The 13,001-nt window shown below is 42.1% G+C and overlaps 1 long non-coding RNA gene across 2 annotated transcripts; it reads right to left on the bottom strand.

Moving 5' to 3' along the window:
* Positions 1–8,458: 8,458 nt before the first annotated feature.
* On the bottom strand, positions 8,459–9,616 carry LOC120742104. 2 transcript variants are annotated; one of them, XR_005697767.1, is made up of 2 exons: positions 9,050–9,616; positions 8,459–8,591 (listed from the first exon to the last, which is right to left on the bottom strand). It is a non-coding gene; the product is annotated as an uncharacterized LOC120742104 (long non-coding RNA). The 2 variants fall into 2 exon arrangements; XR_005697766.1 differs by having other exon boundaries at positions 8,459–8,587.
* Between the last annotated feature and the right edge of the window lie 3,385 nt (positions 9,617–13,001).

Below are 13,001 nucleotides of genomic sequence, written 5' to 3'. Positions count from 1 at the left end.
TTTTTTCATGCCACTCTTTAATGAATGACTTCCTATTAATTGTAATGATCCTGTTATTCCACAAGGTGGAGCCATGGGGCGTGAGGTCATGGGGAAAAAACATCTTCCAATAAGATAAGACTTGCTTATGATATTCTGACAGTTTGACAGGCAACTTCCATATATCAAAATCGCATTTCAGGAGAAAATACAACCCTCCCACCTTTTTGAAAATATTTTTGGGGACATGGAACGATATGGAGTCAGGTTTTAAGAGGAAGGCTTTTATCCAGTTTATTTTAAATACTCCAGCCATTGATTGAAAATCAATTGTCCTCATACCTCCTTTGGTGTAATCTTTGATGAGTTGTGTGATTTTTTAATGTAATGTGTTTTATTATGCCAAATGAACTGATAGATTAAAGGAGTTCATCTTTTTAATACTTTGCGTGGTAATGTATAATTAATAAGCTGGATAAACCATCTTTGAGACACCCTCTGATTTTGATAATAGATGGCATCCAAAAATTGTAATATGTTGGGTCTGTGTTTCCACAAGCCCTGCTGGTTTAGAGACTTATTCATCATGAAGAAAACAAGACAGCCAGCGATCGATTGATTTACTTGCAAGGGAGGCCTCGTTGGTATCTACCACAAAATGACCCCAACGACAGCCTCCTCTCGCTGCCTTTTATTGGGAAAACAGTTCACACAATATGTCTGTGAAGGTTCTCAGTCATCCAGGTCATTGTAGTCAAAGGAGCTTGCAAAGAAAAGCGTCTGGACTTCTTTAAGTTACTTGAAGACGTTTCACCTCTCATCCGAGAAGCTTCTTCAGTTCTAAGGTCAAATGGTGGAGAGTCCCAGATATAAACCTAGTGGGGGTTTCCCCCCACAGAGGGACAAAAGGACCCCCTGATGATCCTCTAATCGCCTGAGCCAAGGTGTGAGACTGGGTGTGGGTCCCAATCAGCCAGAGTTTCGGGTGAGTTCATTGTGAAACCTGGCCCCACCTTATCATGCGAATTCCTGAGATCAGATGGTCCAGGATGTGAGTGGGCGTTAAGTTCACACAATACACATCACAGCAAAAACACTGCCCACGTAAAACCCCCAAATGGTTACAAAGACAAGGCACTATGCGTGTGTATGTGTAAATATCTGTATGCATGTGAGAATGTGTGTGTGTGTGTGTGGCCTCCTGCTGACCAAAAGGGTCATAAAAGCAGGAAGCAACATCACAAGAAACAGATCTTCCATCTTCCATCACAGGATGTGCCTGTGATAAAACACTACAGCCCCCACCCAGAACCTCAAGAATCTGGGGAGGGGGACAAAGAATTCCTTTCATCACAGAGTTAAAACAATGTAGAGATGGTAAGCATAAAAATGACATTTAACAATTCACTTTAACAAATATCTCTCATTAACCAATGATTTAGTGTTTTGGACATACCATCAGTTTTATTTTTTTTTTTACTTTTAATATCTTTTTTTAAATAGATGCCTAAATATTTAACTTCACTTTTCACGGGAATCGTCCTCATGCTTTTTTCCAACAATCATAAAGTGAACATTTCTTTAGATTCAGGTACAAATCTGAAGCTTTAGAAAAAACTTTATTCCATTCAAAGCTTTATCAAGCATTGATTAATCCTTCAAAAATATTACTGTGTCATCCGCGAACTCACGTCTTTTCAGTTCGGTATCAAATATATTTCTTCCTTCAAGGTCTATGAATGCCTATCACCGTTTCACATGTATTCTCATTTTCTTTCTCTGTCAGGCCTGAGGTCCCATCTTCTGCGGTGCGCTCTCCAGACAGCTCTCCTTCAGTTCTTTGTTTTCCTTCATCAGCGACTCCATCTTTGTCCTTAGCTTGTCAATTTCCTCTTTGTTTTCTTTGGTTGCCTTTGTGTTTGCTTCAATGCGTTGTTCAAAGCTTCTTGTCAAGCAAATCAAATCTTTCCTCGCATGTTTTTGTGAAGGCTAGCAAGACTTCATATATATTCTCATTGCCCACCTGCTTCCTGGTAGTTTTGCTTCTCAGTTTTTGGGATTGGGACTTGGTAATGGAGTGTGGTCGCCGGTGGGTGTCGCCATTTTTGTTGAAGTTCCATTTCTTCTATATCTTCATCCTCACATGCTTCTTGCATTGCAGCGAGGTTGTAATCATTGTTGGAAAGGCTGTTAGCTTAGGACAAACGGAGGAAAATGGAGGATTTTGGGTGGGTTCCTCGGGATTTTCACACAGCTGAATAAACGTCAAACAGAAAACTGATTAAACAGAAGTGTGAGACGGTAAAGAGTTTACTCCAGTGTCCTGTTATATTTTAGATAGCAAGGAGCAGACGGCCAAGTTCATTAAACTCCACCGAGACCGCGGTGACGCAAATCAGAAGGCTAGATCGTCCAATTTCACAGCCGTTTACTTCCAGCCTACCCGACATTCTGAGGACCCGGCCCACATAGACCGCGAAGGCCGGGTCCTCAGGAGGATGCAGCCCATGAATTTGGACACGACCTGTGTCTCCTGTGTCTAGTGTTTAATTACACCTCAGCATTTTTTGTTATCAGATTTAGTTCAGCTGTGTGTTTTTCCTCAGCTGTCTCCACTCTGCCTACATGTATTTAACCCCTCATTGCTATTTTTGTCCCTGTTCTCCTGGAGTCCTGCTTCAGTCTGTTTTGTTTCTGTCCTGCTCTGATGTTGTTTTGTTTACTGATGGCCAAATAAAGCTTTCTGAAGCTTGTACTGAAAAAGGTTTCATTACTTGAAACTTTTCACCACAGTTGTCTTTGGTGACATCTGGTGGCCTGAAATATGAAGAGCAGGTTGAATCCCGAATTCAAATAAACGGCTTCATTATGATCGCTCACTCTACAGAGCCCTGTTGCCAGTTTCTGTTTAATATCCTGTGACGGTGCTGTGTGATATCGTTCTACCACTGTGGTGCTTTGAACATGTCTATTTGATTAATAAGTAGTTTTGATGAATAAACATTCCTTGTTTAAACATGTGTCATGGTGTGGTCTCTCTTTGCTTGTGACTTCTGGACGTTTGTAAACATTTGGTGAACTTTATGAGTTTATTTCTGCCTTCTGTGTCCTGCATCTGGGTCCACACTCTACCTGCCACACAGCAGACCACGACGGCTGTAACTAGAGAACGGTCGAGGAATCTGGCTGTTTATTTGAAGCAGCTACTGCAGTTCATGGAAACTGGTACAGTTAGCAAAGTGTGATCCATGGTCTGATTTAGATGAGTGAAATCATTGAACAAAGTGAGGAAGCTGATCCACTTTGACATGTCTGTTGTGAAAAGACTTTATTGGATTGCTACATCCAGGTAGGTCTGGATAGCTGCTTGTCCCTTAAAAAATTATTCTTCTGCGTTTTGTATACACTCAGATCTTGGTCTATTATTAAAAGTGTGATATTTAACAGCAACAAATAAACAAAAAAGAGGAAAATACTTTACACAACAGTAACATTTTTTCTAGTAAACATAACAGTATAACATAAATTTGGGCACTGTTGTCTTTTTATTGATTACAAAACCTTTAGAACTAATTATTGGAACTCAAATTGGCTTGGTAAGCTCAGTGACCCCTGACCTACATACACAGGTGAATCCAATAATGAGAAAGAGTATTTAAGGGGGTTTCCAAAAAGTTGATTCTGTTCATCTGGACGTAGCGTCACCCATCCAAGTGACTTCTTCAGTCTCAGCTGACTGCAGGTTTCCCCAAATCTTATAAACAGTACATTTGCAAAATGACTGAAACCAGCACCACTGAAGGAACAAAGGGCTGGGAGGTCAGTTCGTTAATCCTAATTATGCAAATTCTCATCACCATTGATCAACAACCACTGACCAAAACCGACTGATCAATGGCCATGAGTACCATTCACCGAGAGTTGGGTAATGGCTGCAATCACAGCATTGTAAGATGGTGAAAGATGATTACAGTAACACTGTCCAGAGTCAGAGGACTGAATGCAGCTGAAGACGAGCTGTGAGCCTTCACTGAGCTCTGTGTCTGAAATGACCACATTAGGAATAAGTAACAGTGCATATATGACAGAGGAAGACGATCAAATGGAGAAAGGTTTGAGCTTTATTGTGGCTGATAAAGAAAATGATAAGTAGACTAATGGCTGTCTTCACATCTCAGAGTCATGCCCACACACAGTCAGGTCAGAGGTCAGCGGTGGAGGCAGGAAACCCTGGAAACAGAAAGGAGGTGGACGAGCTCGGCATTGAAGCATCCGATCACTGATATGGAGAGGAAGGATTCACATGCTGGAGGCCATTATGGTCTGACTGGTTCTGTGTTTGATTCAGGTGGGGTCTCTCATGGACCCACCAGTTACTACTACATGTTGATGATGAATGATCAACCTTCAAATCTGTTTGAATCTCCATCACTGGACGCCCACTGTTGCTCAGTGCTCACGTTTTTGTTGTTGCTTTCAGAGGTGAAGACTTTTCTGAAAACATCCTTCAGGCCACGGCAAACTTGAAGACAGTGAACGTCATTTCAGCAATCGGTGAGTTCACACTCAGTGATTTTTGTCTCTCTTAACTCAGTTTTAACAGATTAATTGATGGTAAAATGTATTATTTCTGTTCATGCTTTCAAACAATATTTCATGCATTGATGTCTTTGCAGCACTGTGTCTATGGACCTCTAACATGCCAGTTTAATTAAACAGTTCATAAAAAGCTCAGGGTTTTAAGTGTTATATGTAATAAATCTCTTCTTTAAAACTCAGTTTATTTGTCATATTTTCTCTCTCAGGTCTGAATGTCCACAGCATGCTGAAACATGAAGCCATCGTCCTCGCTTTGGAAACGCTTAAGTTTCTGGAGGATAAGCTGCTCTGGCACGATGAGCGTTACACGCCTCTCCACCCGTTTAAACTACCCTACTCTGACTTTCCTTAAACAGTGACCTGTAACATATTAACTGAGTTAAGTGAGTCATTAATAAATAACTCAAATGATAACAAATTGAAAAGTTTTCTTAGTCACTGATGTTTAGAGAGGCCACACTCGTTATGGTTCACAGGAGTTCAGGAGTGAGCGATGAAAGTGATGCTACATCAGAGTCTGTCTCTGGACTGGTTGTTTGAGTTCAGCAGGAGGTGGTGAACCCACAGCTACCAGTGGCGCCGCTTGGTGGGTGGGAGGATCATACTTCAGGTTCAGTATTATAGTTACGTTCTTCCTGGTCAGTTTTTTAAAGTTCTGGTACAGAAAGAGAACTAAGACAGCCACACCATCACCTGTGGCTGACCACACACCGTTAATGATTTGACTTCTCAGTGTTGACAAAATGTTTTCGGTGGCAACATAACTAGAAGCCAAAAGTTCACTTTTGAAAATTCAAGACTAAAGTTCCACATTATGAAAAGTTACTCCAAAAAGTCTACAAAGGTTTTCTTTTTGTCTACCAAAGTACATTTTTGTAACTTCACGTGTCGAAAAAGCAAATAAAGAGATTAAGGAAAGATTTACGGTCAGAATTACCAGAGTTAGCAGAGCTACCGTAGTTCAGCTTATGGACTTTAATAAGGACAGATAAGAATGGTGAGCGTTTACATGCTGTAACGTTAATGATGCTTGAAAATAATCCAGGAACTGCACTGAGCCTGTCCAGTCAGCACAGTCTGTGTAATATGTGAATAATAATACATTTGACTTCTCCTCCCTTTTCCAATTAAAAGTTGCCAGTAAGGTTGTTGGACTTTGGGACCATGGAGCTGTGGTTTAAAAAATTCGTACACAGTGTAATTACTGTATTTGGACAAAATAAGCATTAACTGTAGTTTAAAGTATGCAGGCCAAGGTTCACGTCAGGGCCAGTGGGGTTAGGAGTAAATTGGGTTTAGTCACTGTCTGTGGCAAATAAATTCAATTTACCACCAGAAAAAGCCACAAATGGCAGTAATACTTTTTAAAACGCCTAATGACCAAAATCAGGTAACTTAGGTGCACCTGCTTAACTGCTCATTAACACGTTAAGTGGGTCACTTGCCTGCGTGCAAGAAAGCAACAAGTTTTAATGGTGACCATCAGGAAAACCAACACACCCACACTTAAAATAGGGTACACAGATTTACAGGGAGTGCAGAATTATTAGGCAAATGAGTATTTTGTCCACATCATCCTCTTCATGCATGTTGTCTTACTCCAACCTGTATAGGCTCGAAAGCCTACTACCAATTAAGCATATTAGGTGATGTGCATCTCTGTAATGAGAAGGGGTGTGGTCTAATGACATCAACACCCTATATCAGGTGTGCATAATTATTAGGCAACTTCCTTTCCTTTGGCAAAATGGGTCAAAAGAAGGACTTGACAGGCTCAGAAAAGTCAAAAATAGTGAGATATCTTGCAGAGGGATGCAGCAGTCTCAAAATTGCAAAGCTTCTGAAGCGTGATCATCGAACAATCAAGCGTTTCATTCAAAATAGTCAACAGGGTCGCAAGAAGCGTGTGGAAAAACCAAGGCGCAAAATAACTGCCCATGAACTGAGAAAAGTCAAGCGTGCAGCTGCCAAGATGCCACTTGCCACCAGTTTGGCCATATTTCAGAGCTGCAACATCACTGGAGTGCCCAAAAGCACAAGGTGTGCAATACTCAGAGACATGGCCAAGGTAAGAAAGGCTGAAAGACGACCACCACTGAACAAGACACACAAGCTGAAACATCAAGACTGGGCCAAGAAATATCTCAAGATTGGTTTTTCTAAGGTTTTATGGACTGATGAAATGAGAGTGAGTCTTGATGGGCCAGATGGATGGGCCCGTGGCTGGATTGGTAAAGGGCAGAGAGCTCCAGTCTGACTCAGACGCCAGCAAGGTGGAGGTGGAGTACTGGTTGGGCTGGTATCATCAAAGATGAGCTTGTGGGGCCTTTTCGGGTTGAGGATGGAGTCAAGCTCAACTCCCAGTCCTACTGCCAGTTTCTGGAAGACACCTTCTTCAAGCAGTGGTACAGGAAGAAGTCTGCATCCTTCAAGAAAAACATGATTTTCATGCAGGACAATGCTCCATCACACGTGTCCAAGTACTCCACAGCGTGGCTGGCAAGAAAGGGTATAAAAGAAGAAAAACTAATGACATGGCCTCCTTGTTCACCTGATCTGAACCCCATTGAGAACCTGTGGTCCATCATCAAATGTGAGATTTACAAGGAGGGAAAACAGTACACCTCTCTGAACAGTGTCTGGGAGGCTGTGGTTGCTGCTGCACGCAATGTTGATGGTGAACAGATCAAAACACTGACAGAATCCATGGATGGCAGGCTTTTGAGTGTCCTTGCAAAGAAAGGTGGCGATATTGGTCGCTGATTTGTTTTTGTTTTGTTTTTGAATGTCAGAAATGTATATTTGTGAATGTGGAGATGTTATATTGGTGTCACTGGTAAAAATAAATAATTGAAATGGGTATATATTTGTTTTTTAAGTTGCCTAATAATTATGCACAGTAATAGTCACCTGCACACACAGATATCCCCCTAAAATAGCTAAAACTAAAAACTACTTCCAAAAACATTCAGCTTTGATATTAATGAGTTTTTTGGGTTCATTGAGAACATGGTTGTTGTTCAATAATAAAATTATTCCTCAAAAATACAACTTGCCTAATAATTCTGCACGCCCTGTATTTTTCCTCCAAGGCAGCAGCAGCAGACTAGCAGCAGAAGACAGTTCTGTCCTGCAATCCAAGGCCATGGTCAAAATTACTGGTCTCGTCAACCTTGTGTTGTTAAGGAGTGGGTTTCTACACCAGATCCTACAACTAAAACCTCTGCCCCTCTTAGTGTTGGGCAATCGTGGTTCAAGAGTTGGCAGTTTGTCTTGTAATCGGAAGGTTGCCGGTTCGAGCCCCGGCTCGGCCGTTGTGTCCTTGGGCAAGACACTTCACCCGCTGCCTACTGGTGGTCGTCAGAGGGCCCGGTGGCGCCAGTGTCCGGCAGCCTCGCCTCTGTCAGTGCGCCCCAGGATGGCTACGATGTAGCTTGGCATCACCAGTGTGTGAATGGGTGGATGACTGAATGTGTAAAACACTTTGGGGTCCTTAGGGACTAGTAAAGCGCTATACAAATACAGGCCATTTACCATTTTTTTGTACAATTTCCTCTCATTGGTTACCTCCTCCTTTTCTGTGTTTTGCCAGTTGTCAAACAACAATGTGGTGCATTACCGCCACCAACTGGTTCGGAGTGTGAACCAGAATTCACTCATACCAAATAATCAAAAAAATAAAAGTACTATTGCAGTACTCCATAATAGCAACGACTGACCTGAGGCTGTTGCTGTATCTCTAGATTATCCACCACTAACTAAAAGTTTTTGTTGCATACACATTCATGTAGACACACAAGGGGCTGACAAAAATCATCTAATGCGTCTCTTCATGGGGGGATATGTGGAAGAGAAAATAACTGACAACTGCACAACACTGTTTCAGCAAAACATGACTTTATTTGATTCCGTTTCACTTCTGGCTGGACTCTGACTTGGATGTGGACGCCCTCAGAGAATGAAGGCGGCGCCTCATGGCGATCTGTTCCTGGCGCTTCTCCTTGGCCTCCTGTCTACAAGAACAAATGCGTGTCAGTCAAACAGCTCCCACATGTCCAACTTTGTCTCCTTAACATTTCACCATCACGTGCTCCTTGAAGGTTTTCAACCCATAATCGGCCGAATGCCATTACAGCTATATCATGCAAGGCAACTCAAAACTACACTGCTGAAAAACACAGTCCGGTACTTTAAATTTCAAGTGACTCACGATTAAATCACAACTTAAAAGTATATTTAAGGTCAGGAAATTAATTACAATATGTTGTTAGACACAATGCACTTGATGTAATACAGCCGCTCCAACACTAGTGGAAATATCACACCTGCCAGAAATGTATTTGTCACATTATGTTCATTGATCTGAACCACTAGAAATAAATGTAGTGTTCAGCTACACGACAAAAGCAGACTAGTGTGATCTTTGATTCTCAGCAGCTGGTTAAGAATAAAGGCCTAGATTAACACATACCTTCATCCTCTTGGCCAGCAGCTTGGTGTACTCCGAGGCCTCCTCCTTGATCTTCTGGGTGCACTGTCTCTTGAGAGCCATGCAGCGGCGCTTGCGCTGCAGAGCACGAGGAGTCACCAGTCTCTGGATGTTGGCAGCCTTAGTTCTGGGCTTCTCACCTACCAAAGCGAGAGGATTGAAAGAGTCAATACTGGCACAGTTCAAGGTCAAGTGTGGTAATGAGGAAGAAGCTTAATGTTCTCACTTTCTGTACACACAACTCGTGCTGTACTACCTCAAAGGAAGCACATTGCTTACTTTCCAATTCTACAAAAACAGTAACTTTGATCTCTCTGCAGTTGGATCATCATAACTTTTTCAACAGCACAATGACCCCAAACACACCTACAGGCTGTGTGGCCAAGAAGGAAAGTGATGGTGTGCTGCGTCAGATGGCCTGGCCTCTACAGTCACCTGACCTAAACCCAATCCAGACGATTTTGGAAGAAATGGACGCAGAGTGAAGGCAAAAGGGCCAACAAGTGCTCAGCATCTCTGGGAACTCCTTCAAGACTGTTGGAAAACCATTTCAGGTGACGACCTCATGAAGCTCATTGAGAGAACGCCAAGAGTGTGCAAAGCAGTGATCAAAGCAAAGGGTGGCTATTTTGAAGACTATACAATAAACATTATTTGAGTTATTTCACACTTTCTTTGTTTACTACATAATACTATATGTGTTCATTCAAAGTTTTGATTCTTTCAGATACAATCTACAATGTAAATCGTCATGAAGAAGAAAACCATTAAATTAGAAGGCGAGTCCAAACACACTCACTCTCTGATATATAAGATATAAGAACACACACACACATACACACAAACACACACACACTATGACTATTAGGAAATATTCTTTGGTACTGACACAAGATGAAATATGAGAGAAATATGTAAGATGTACAGGATCACCTGACAAAGCTGTTCTGCACAGTCCTGCAGCAGATTCTCTCTGGACCTGCTGCCTTCCTTTCCTTCGTCCTTCTGGGCTGTCGATGTGGGGTTGGGCTGGGCCAGGGTGAGGGATCCCCCCCCTCCAGGTGGGATAGTGGGGGTGGTTGGGGGCAGAAATGAAAATCCATGTGAGAGATTATCTAAAGTTTGTTTGGGCTGGGCTGGGGTGAGGGATGCCCCCCCCCCCCCCCCCCCAGGTGGGATAGTGGGGGTGGTAGAAATGAAAATCCATGTGAGAGATTATCTAAAGTTTGTTTGGACTGGGGTGGGGTGAGGGATGGGGCTAGCTCTGTGCTTGCCCCCCCCCCGGGGACAAGAGACAAGAGACAGTACAACTGATCAGTTGAGAAGTCAGTTTACCTGATCAGTTGTGCTGTGGGTTGGGGCTGGGTGGGGGTGAGGGATGGGGTTTACTTTGTTGTGCTGCCCCCTGAGGAGGGGGGGATTGCTTACAGGCACAATGCCCTGCGTCAGCTGCTCCTGAAGAAAATACATTAAAAGAAAAAACAAAACAAAAACATAAGTACTTCCAACAAACATTGCTGCCCAGGGTAATGAAACTGACGGTGTAATAACTTCATACCTCATCCCACACATATCCAGATCTTCCACCGCAATGGGCGCCGGTCCACCGCCAACTAAAAAACTATATACACAACTATAAAAAACTATATACAGATGTGGTGTGGGGAAAAAGGGGAGTCAGGCCGGGGAAGCAGGTTTCTGAGTCACTCAGTGTAACGAGAGGAGACAGGGTTCAGATTCAGCTTACTCGCTTGAGACTTGAGAATACATCACTGTAGAAAATTCATGTGAGAGATTATCTAGAGTTTGTAGCAAGAAAAATCTTCATATTGGTGTTGTGGTTTATCCACGATGTGCTTTTGGTCAGGCTTGGCGTCTGCTTCCCCCACAAAGAAAGAAAAACAGAAAAAGAAGATATTACATCTTCAACAGTTATTAACAGAAGAAAATGTGAAGGCTAATTTCAATAAACTACTGAATTCAAATCAGTTTTATTATTATCATATATCTATAATATAGCACCAAATCACAACAACAAAACCAGTTAAACCAAATCCAGTTAATCTGGAACACCAGCAGCCTCGCCTCTGTCAGTGCGGCTACAATGTGACGTGCCATCACCAGTGTGTGAATGGGTGGATGACTGAATGTAGTGTATAGCGCTTTGGGGTCCAGAGGGACTAAGTAAAGCGCTATACAAATACAGGCCATCTACCATAAAAACACACTCGTGAATTATCGTTAGCAAGATGCCAAATTTAGCAAGAGACTAGCATACTTCTTTAGCAAGCACGTGGTCTCAACTCACCAAGATAAGCTATGGGCGGGAACACAGCAAGGTGCTCCGTTAACTTAACACATTAAAGTTTTCAAATCAGCTTTTGGACAGTGCAAACACTTGTTTATAACACTTTTTTCTGCATTAAAACTCACCAAAACTATGGATAGTTCAGCTCATTTGCTTTCAAAATGTGAAAGACCTAGCTAATGCGTGATGGTGGTCCTATGCGTGGAAGGCGGGACTAATATTGCTTCTAAACAAATGAAATTATCAACACCAAATGTGATCCTCTCTCTAACTTTAGAGAGAAAATCACATTTCCTCTTTTCAAAATAATTGTTTTTTCAAAATAAAAGAGTGAGAACGCATTTGTACAAAAAAAAAAGCAGAAAGAAAGAAATAAGAAAAGGCGTTTTCTCTACTTGTTTACACTAACATCTGGATTGATTTGCTAACTCAGCCTGACAGTAAGTCAAAATAGATTTTGGCACAACTGTTTGCAAGTTTGGCTTTTTTGTTTGTTTGTTTCAAATTTCTTTCTGAGTACAGCATGCAGTGAAATGCTTGCATCCGAGCAGACAGGTTGCAGGCTGCAAGACGTTTTTGATAGATGATGTACCCCAGGTAAGGCGTTACTGTAATCCGATTACTTTTTTCAAGTAACGAGTAATGTAAGGGATTGTATTGTTTCTTTATGTTGTTGTGGGTTCTTAAGAATGACACCATTACTTGAAGAGAAGGTATTTTATCGAACTGCGGTTCACATGTAAACAAAGCTTCGCCATCACAGTCTACTCCGAGGTAACTCCCTCTGGCTCTCTAGCTCCCCCTACAGTCTAGGAGTATTAACAACATAAAACATGATACTAGGCAAATAAGGATTTGCTGTTATCATTACAGGGATTACTATTGCAAAACAGGTAATTATACTGTTACTTTCCTGTAAGCACGCTGCGTTACTGCGTTACTAAAACTGTGATTTTTTTGTTAAAAACAAACACCACTCACGCCTCACAGATGTAAAGCTGCCTGCGTAAAGATGAAAGTGACTTCGTACAGCCGCGATTTGCAGGCGCTGTGCAAGAGGTTCGGGAGCAGAAGTCCCATTGTACTACTGCATGAACATGCTTTTCAGCATGTCTTTATTGACCACTTTTCACACATGGTTGCTGTACGCATACAGCTGGCTGTAGCTTTTTAGCTCACAGCCCGACACATACCAACAACAGCATAGATGGCACAGGCGTCAAGGCGGCGAGGCGTGAATGCGGGTGCCACTCAGGTGCGTCCGCCTCCCCAGCAGTGGCGCTGCACACCACGCCCCGCCACACACATTAACCAGGTAAAATACATATTTAGGCAGAATTTTGCAAATATCTATTTTTCATTTTTCAGCACATAGTGCTTTTTTATTTTTTAAAAGTCAGGTCAAGGCTCCAAAAGCCCAAAGGAGATATAAGGGTTGTGGCTCACAACAGTTTTTGTTTGCTACATGGATATTTTTAGTTCAGCTGGGTGTCTTTCCTTTTGTTAGTTCAAAATGTGTTAATTACATGAATAAAATGTAATTTTCTCTGTAGCACTTCATGGATTTCATAAACAACACACCTTAGTTGTTCACACAAAGCATAAAGGTAAAAAAAACAAACAGTA

The sequence above is a fragment of the Simochromis diagramma genome, unplaced genomic scaffold (genome assembly GCF_900408965.1).
Source record: "Simochromis diagramma unplaced genomic scaffold, fSimDia1.1 OVJJ01000610.1, whole genome shotgun sequence".
NCBI classification, from domain to species: Eukaryota; Metazoa; Chordata; class Actinopteri; order Cichliformes; family Cichlidae; genus Simochromis; species Simochromis diagramma.
The sequence above is the reverse complement of the archived record's forward strand: the minus strand, read 5'-3'. Positions and strand labels throughout refer to the sequence as shown.